Source organism: Phocoena phocoena, chromosome 3 (assembly GCF_963924675.1).
Source record: "Phocoena phocoena chromosome 3, mPhoPho1.1, whole genome shotgun sequence".
NCBI lineage: Eukaryota > Metazoa > Chordata > Mammalia > Artiodactyla > Phocoenidae > Phocoena > Phocoena phocoena.
This window is the reverse complement of record NC_089221.1, coordinates 25,525,826-25,534,004: the sequence shown is the minus strand read 5'-3', so window position 1 is coordinate 25,534,004 and position 8,179 is coordinate 25,525,826. Positions and strand designations below refer to the sequence as shown.

The following is an 8,179-nucleotide window of genomic DNA, read 5'->3' as shown; positions in this document are numbered from 1 at the left end:
GTTTGTCATATATATGGCCTTTATTATCTTGAGGTAAGTTCCCTCTATGCCTACTTTCTGGAGGTTTTTTTTATCATAAATGGAGGTTGAATTTTGTCAAAAGCTTTCTCTGCATCGATTGAGATGATCATATGGTTTTTATTCTTCAATGGGTTAATATGATGTATCACATTGATTGATTTGCTTATATTGAAGAATCCTTGCAATCCTGGGATAAAACCCACTTGATCATGGTGTATGATCCTTTTAATGTGCTGTTGGATTCTGTTTGCTAGTATTTTGTTGAGGGTTTTTGCATCTATGCTCATCAGTCATATTGGCCAATAGTTTTCTTTCTTTGTGACATCTTTGTCTGGTTTTGGTATTAGCGTGATAGTGGCGTTGTAGAATGAGTTTGGGAGTGTTCCTCCCTCTACTATATTTTGGAAGACTTTGAGAAGGTTAGGTGTTAGCTCTTCTCTAATGTTGATAGAATTTGCCTGTGAAGCCATCTGGTCCTGGGCTTTTGTTTGTTGGAAGATTTTTAATCACAGTTTCAATTTCAGTGCTTGTGATCTATCTGTTTATATTTGCCATTTCTTCCTGGTGCAGTTTGGGAAGGTTGTGCTTTCCTAAGAATTTGTCCATTTCTTCCAGGTTGTCCATTTTATTGGCATAGAATTGCTTGTAGTAATCTCTCACGATACTTTGTATTTCTGCAATGTCAGTTGTTACTTCTCCTTTTTCATTTCTAATTCTATTGATTTGAGTCTTCTCCCTTTTTTTCTTGATGAGTTTGGCTAATGGTTTATCAATTTTGTTTATCTTCTCAAAGAACCAGCTTTTAGTTTGATTGATCTTTGGTATTGTTTACTTCATTTCCTTTTTTTGTGTGTGTTTTTGGCAGTACGCAGGCCTCTCACTGTTGTGGCCTCACCCGTTGCGGAGCACAGGCTCCGGACGCGCAGGCTCAGGGGCCATGGCTGACGGACCCAGCCGCTCCACGGCATGTGGGATCTTCCCGGACTGGAGTACGAACCCATGTCTCCTGCATCGGCAAGTGGACTCTCAACCACTGCGCCACCAGGGAAGCCCTCCTTCATTTCTTTTTTTATTTCTGATCTGATCCTTATGATTTCTTTCCTCTGCTAACTTTAGGGTTTTTTTGTTCTTCTTTCTCTAATTACTTTAGGTGTAATAAGGTTAGGCTGTATATTTCAGATGTTTCTTGTTTCTTAAGGTAGGATTATATTGTTATAAACTTCCCTGTTTGAACTGCTTTTGCTGCATCCCCTAGGTTTTGGGTCGTCGTGTTTTCATTGTCATTTGTTTCTAGGTATTTTTTGATTTCCTCTTTGATTTCTTCAGTGATCTCCTGGTTGTTAAGTAGTGTTTTGTTTAGTCTCCACGTATTTGTAATTTTTACAGATTTTTTTCCTGTAATTGATATCTAGTCTCTTAGCGTTGTGGTTGGAAAAGTTACTTGATACGATTTCAATTATCTTAAATTTACCAAGGCTTGATTTTTGACCCAAGGTATGATCTATCCTGTAGAATGTTCCATGAGCACCTGAGAAGAAAGTGTATTCTCTTGTTTTTGGATGGACTGTCCTGTAAATATCAATTAAGTCCATCTTGTTTAATGTTTCATTTAAAGCTTGTGTTTTGTTATTTATTTTCATTTTGGAAGATCTGTCCGTTGGTGAACGTGGGGTGTTAAAGTCCCCTACTATGACTATGTTACTGTAGATTTCCTCTTTCATGGCTGTTAACATTTGCCTTATGTATTGAGGTGCTCCTGTGTTGGGTACATAAATATTTACAATTGTTTTATCTTCTTTTTGGATTGATCCCTTGATCATTATGTAGTGTCCTTCTTTGTCTCTTGTAATAGTCTTTGTTTTAAAGTCTTTTTTGTCTGTTATGAGAAGTGCTACTCCAGCTTTCTTTTGCTTTCCATTTTCATGGAATATCTTTTTCATCCCCTCACTTTCAGTCTGTATGTGTCTCGAGGTCTGAAGTGGGTCTCTTGTAGACAGCATATATATGGGTCTTATTTTTGTATCCATTCAGCCAGTGTGTGTCTTTTGGTGGGAGCATTTAATCCATTTACATTTAAGGTAATTATTGATATGTGTGTTCCTATTACCATTTTCTTAATTAATTTGGGTTTGTTATTGTAGGTCTTTTCCTTCTCTTGTGTTTTCTGCCTAGAGAAGTACCTTTACCATTTGCTGTAAAATTGGTTTGGTGGTGATATATTCTGTTAGCTTTGTTTGTCTCTAAATGTTTTAATTTCTCCATCAAATCTGAATGAGATCCTTTCTGGGTAGAGTAATCTTGGTTGTAGTTTTTTCCCTTTCATTACTTTAAATATGTCCTGCCACTCCCTTCTGGCTTGCAGAGTTTCTGCTGAAAGATCAGCTATTAACCTTATGGGGATTCCCTTGTATGTTATTTGTTGCTTTTCCCTTTTAATATTTTTTCTTTGTATTTAATTTTTGATAGTTTGATTAATATGTGTCTTGGCGTTTTTCTCCTTGGATTTTTCCTGTATGGGACTCTGTGCTTCCTGGAGTTGATTGACTATTTCGTTTCCCATATTATGAAGTTTTTAACTATAATCTCTTCAAATATTTTCTCAGTCCCTTTCTTTCTCTCTTCTTCTGGGACCCCTATAATTTGAATATTGGTGTTTATAATGTTGTCCCAGAGGTCTCTGAGACTGTCCTCTATTCTTTTCATTCTTTTTTCTTTCTTCTGCTCTGCAGTAGTTATTTCCACTATTTTATCTTCCAGGTCACTTATCTGTTCTTCTGCCTCAGTTATTCTGCTATTGATTCCTTCTAGAGAATTTTAAATTTCATTTATTTTGTTGTTCATCATTTTTTGTTTGCTGTTTAGTTCTTCTAGGTCCTTGTTAAATGTTTCTTGTATTTTCTCCATTCTGCTTCCAAGATTTTGGATCATCTTTACTATCATTACTCTGAATACTTTTTCAGGTAGACTGCCTGTTTGCTTGTCATTTGTTTGGTCTGGTGGGTTTTTACATTGCTCCTTAATCTGCTGTGTGTTGCTCTGTGTTCTCATTTTGCTTAACTTACTGTGTTTGGGGTCTCCTTTTCACAGCCTATAGGTTCGTAGTTCCTGTTGTTTTTGGTGTCTGCCCCCAGTGGCTAAGGTTGGTTCAGTGGTTTGGGTAGGCTTCCTGGTGGAGGGGACTAGTGTCTGTGTTCTGGTGGCTGAGGCTGAATCTTTTCTTTCTGATGGGCAGGTCTGCCTCCGGTGATGTGCTTTGGGGTGTCTGTGACCTTATTATGATTTTAGGCAGCCTCTCTGCTAATGGTTGGGTAATGTTCCTGTCTTGCTAGTTGTTTGGCGTGCGGTGTCCAACACTGTAGCTTGCTGGTCATTGAGTGGAGCTGGGTCTTGGCGTTGAGATGGAGATCTCTGTGAGATTTTCGCCATTTGATTACGTGGAGCTGGGAGGTCTCTTGTGGACCAATGTCCTGAACTCGGCTCTCCCACCTCAGAGGCACAGGCCTGACGCCCAGCTGGAGCACCAAGACCCTGTCATCCACACAGCTCAGAAAAAAAGGGAGGAAAAAAGAAAGAAAGAACGAAAAAATAAAATAAAGTTATTAAATTAAAAAATAATTATTAAAAAAATTTTTTAAGTAATAAAAAAAAGAAAGAATGAATGAAAGATAGAGAGCAACCAAACCAGAAAACAAATCCACCAATGATAACATGTGCTAAAAACTATACTAAAAAACAAAACAAAACAAGAAATGGACAGACAGAACCTGAGGAGAAATGGTAAAAGCAAAGCTATACAGACAATGTCACATACAGAAGCGTACACATACACACTCACAAAAAAAGAAAAAGGGAAAAAGAAATATATATATATATATCATTGCTCCCAAAGTCCAATTTGGGATGATTCATTGTCTGTTCAGGTATTCCACAGATGCAGAGTTTATCAAGTTGATTGTGGAGATCTAATGCACTGCTCCTGAGGCTGCTGGGAGAGATTTCCCTTTCTCTTCTTTGTTTGCACAGCTCCTGGGGTTCAGCTTTGGATTTGGCCCTGCCTCTGCCTGTAGGTCGCTGGAGGGCATCTGTTCTTTGCTCAGTTAGGATGGGGTTAAAGGAGCAGCTGCTTCGGGGGCTCTGGCTCACTCAGGCTGGGGGAAGGGAGGGATATGGAATGCAGGGCGAGTGTGTGGTGGCAGAAGCCAGTGTGACGTTGCATCAGCATGAGGCGCGCCATGCATTCTCCCGGGGGAGTTGTCCCTGGATCCCAGGACCCTGGCAGTGGCGGGCTGCACAGGCTCCTGGGAGGGGAGGTGTGGATAGTGACCTGTGCTCACACACAGGCTTCTTGGTGGTGGCAGCAGCAGCCTTAGCGTCTTATGCCCGTCTCTGGGGTCTGCGCTTTTAGCCACGGCTCATGCCTGTCTCTGGAGCTCCTTTAAGCAGCGCTCTCAATCCCCTCTCCTCGCGCACCAGGAAACAAAGAGGGAAGAAAACGTCTCTTGCCTCTTCGGCAGGTCCAGACTTTTCCCCGGACTCCCTCCTGGCTAGCCGTGGTGCACTAACCCCTTCAGGCTGTGTTCACGCTGCCAACCCCAGTCCTCTTCCTGCGCAGCCCGAGCCTCAGCTCCCAGCCTCTGCCTGCCCTGGCAGGTGAGCAGACAAGCCTCTCGGGCTGGTGAGTGCTGGTCAGCATCGATCCTCTGTCCGGGAATCTCTCCACTTTGCCCTCCGCATCCTGTGGCTGCGCTCTCCTCCGAGGCTCTGAAGCTTCCCCCCTCCGCCACCTGCAGTCTCTACCTGCGAAGGGGCTTCCTAGCGTGTGGAAACCTTTCCTCCTTCACAGCTCCCTCCCGCTGGTACAGATTCCGTCCGTATTCTTTTGTCTCTGTTTATTCTTTTGCCCTACCCAGGTACGTGGGGAGTTTCTTGCCTTTTGGGAGGTCTGAGGTCTTCTGCCAGCGTTCAGTAGGTGTTCTGTAGGAGTTGTTCCACGTGTAGATGTATTTCTGATGTATCTGTGGGGAGGAAGGTGATCTCCACTTCTTACTCTTCTGCCATCTTGAAGCTCGGATCCTTGGTTAGCATTCTTATTACTAATGCTTTTACCTATTTAGCTGGTAAATTCTTTCTTTCTTTTTCTTAGCAGTTGTTTTCTTTTCCCTCCAGGGTTTTTCTCTTGTTCTTTCGACTGAAACATATTCCTCTGTCTTCTACTTTTGCTCAGCTTTCTCTGTCTGTATGAAAGTAAGTGAAACCATTACCTGTTGTGGTCTTGAAGAGGTGTCCATGTGTGGGAGTGTCCCTATACTGTCTCTGTGCCCAGTGGCATTGGTAGGAGAGCTGGATCTGATATGAACACAAGTCATGTCTTTCCCCAGGATATGCTGGCAAGTATCACCTCGGTAGTAGGTGGAACTGAAGATGCAGGGGCTACAGCCAGAGCCAGCTGTGGGCAGGGGCTTCTTTTCTGCCTACTGGGCAGACCACCCTATGGGGGATGGGGGCAGGTCCCACATTGCTGGTCAGAAGCCCTGAGGGTTTGGTTCAAGCTGGTTCTTTTCTCTTTAAGCATGTGCTCTCCCCTCTCTCTGCACTAGCACCCTTACCCCAGAGGGGAGCAGTGCTGAGCAAGAGGGACTAGGGCAGGTGGCTCAGCATGGATCTGGACAGGGGCTGTGGCTGTGCTGGCTGCAGTCAGGAACCTGGGCTGATTCTGATGTGCTACCTGTGTGAGCACCAGTGATGGCTGTCCCCACCCTGCTCAGATGCTGCTCCTAGTCTAAGCTACCTTTGTCCCTCACAGCTGAGGTTTCCCTCGGCCACAGCAGTCCTTGCCCCAGTGTAGGGCTGCACTGAGAAGCAAGCAGCCACAGTGGGCTATTGGTTCAGGCTGTGGTATGTGCTGGGCTGGTTGAGAAAGATCAGGCAGCGTCCTGTGCAGTTTCAATCCTCCCTCTCTGCCCTGTCTCAGGAGTAACCAAGTATGTGTGCACTCCTCACTAGTGGGGTTCAGGCTTCCTACAGCCCTCATGTTAGTCCTGCCAGCCCTCCAGCCAAGGGAACTCGTCTTCCTGGTTTTGGGCCCCAGGTCTGGGGTTCCCAATATGTAGCTCAAACCAATCGCTCCCCAGGGATGATCTCTGTCTGTGTAATCCCCCTCCTTTTCTGAGTCCCCTCCCAGGACAACCAACCTGATTGGTTCTCTTCCCTTCCTACTCAGTTCAGCGTGGGTCTTTCTTATAGCCTTGTTGTAGAGAAGTCTTTCTGCTAATCTTCAGTTAGTTTTCAGTTAGAATTGTTCCACATGTAGATGTATTCTTTTTAATGTAATACTATTTATTTAACTTCAAAAACATTTCAGCATTCTAAACATACAAAAAAAAAAATAACAGAACATTGCAGATAATGTTTAGTACAGAAGGTTCTTGAACTTTCATCAATGCAGTGGCTCTTGGCTTTGCTGACAATGAAGAGTTCTGTGGTTTGTTTAAAAAACAAACAGTTTAAAACTACCGCATTTCAACTTAAAAGGATCCAAAACACGTCTCATGCCAGCTGACCCCCCACCCCTTTCCACAGCTAAGAATGGCAGCGGGATGCTATGTCTCTATATACAGAAACAAGACAACCTGAAGCCAAATGGATGCCCACTGTAGTGTCCACAGGTCTAGCCCCACAGTGCACGCCCTGAGCTATGGCCCCTCCGGAAGGCATCGCTCCTACAGCCTCCACGCCAAGCAAGGAGCGTCAAGAGTGTGTCTTGGTTGCTTTGTTCTTTTTACAAACTATAGATATATACAGTTGAGATCTCAGGATTCCTAGCCAATGACCAAAGAGTTAACACAACCACCTCACCAATTAAAAAAAAAAAAAGAAAATGCCAGAAACATCTTTAAATGCCTTGTTACACCAACAGCAAAGTGCACAGAGTGAGAAGAACACGAGAGCCTTTCCATTTTAAAAATGTTTGGAAATATGTACAACTTTGATACAGTTTCCGGGTGGTCCAGACACCCATGGCCACTTCATGTAAACCACTGACAATTGCTAGGGCACTTTGAGAGACTACGATATGATCATGATCCAACTGAGTAATTAAACCTAATTACCAGACACGTCTGGTAACAGACACGTCTCGGGCAAGAGGTGTGTCAATCCCGGCGCTCCCTACTCTAAGGTATTCACAAGGAGACAGGTCAACAGTTTTTTTTTTATTCATCCTCTTCCTCCTCCTCTTCTTTGTCCTCGTCTTCCTCATCTTCCTCTTCCACCTTTTTCCGGGAAACTTCAGCAGGACCCTTGACGCCATCAAACTTCCCTTTAGACTTACAGTCTGCGACATCCTTCTCGTATTTCTCCTTCAACTTTGCTGCCTTGTTGATGTATGGCTGCTTCTCGCTGTCACTTAAGTTATTCCACATCTCACCCAGCTTCTTTGCCACATCTCCAGTAGAGATGCCAGGGTTTGTAGATTTGGTCTTGGGGCGGAATTCAGAACAGAACAGGAAAAATCCAGACGGTGGCCTCTTGGGGGCATTTGGGTCCTTCTTCTTCTTGCCTACCTTAGCTGGTCCATAATCCTTCATTTCCCGATCATAGTGCACTTTATCTGCCTTTGCCATTTCATCAAATTTAGACTTCTCTTTCCCAGACGTTGTCTTCCACCTCTCAGAGCATTTCTTGGAAAATTCTGCAAAATTGACAGGGACCTTGGGGTTTTTCTTCTTATGTTCCTCTCTGCACGTCTTCACAAAGAAGGCATAAGCAGACATCTTGCCCTTTGGTTTCTTGGGATCACCTTTAGCCATCTTGACTGTACTGTTCGCTAGTCTGGGAAGCGCAGGGCTCGACGCGCGGCTCAGCGCTCCACAGCCTGGCACTAGCTGCCTGCATGAGAGCCGCCTGACTGGCCAGCGGGCTCCGCTGTAGTTGTATTTTTTGTTTGTTTGTTTGTTTTGCGGTACTCGGGCCTCTCACTGTTGTGGCCTTTCCCCTTGCGGAGCACAGGCTCGGGACATGCAGGCTCAGTGGCCATGGCTCACGGGCCCAGCCGCTCCGCGGTATGTGGGATCTTCCCAGACCAGGGCACGAACCCGTGTCCCCTGCATCGGCAGGCGGACTCTCAACCACTGCGCCACCAGGGAAGCCCTGTAGATGT

At 44.4% G+C, this 8,179-nt stretch overlaps 1 pseudogene; it reads right to left on the bottom strand.

The window, feature by feature from the left end:
* Nucleotides 1-7,232: 7,232 nt before the first annotated feature.
* LOC136120620 (high mobility group protein B3 pseudogene) lies at nt 7,233-7,913 on the bottom strand (annotated as a pseudogene).
* Nucleotides 7,914-8,179: the final 266 nt, after the last annotated feature.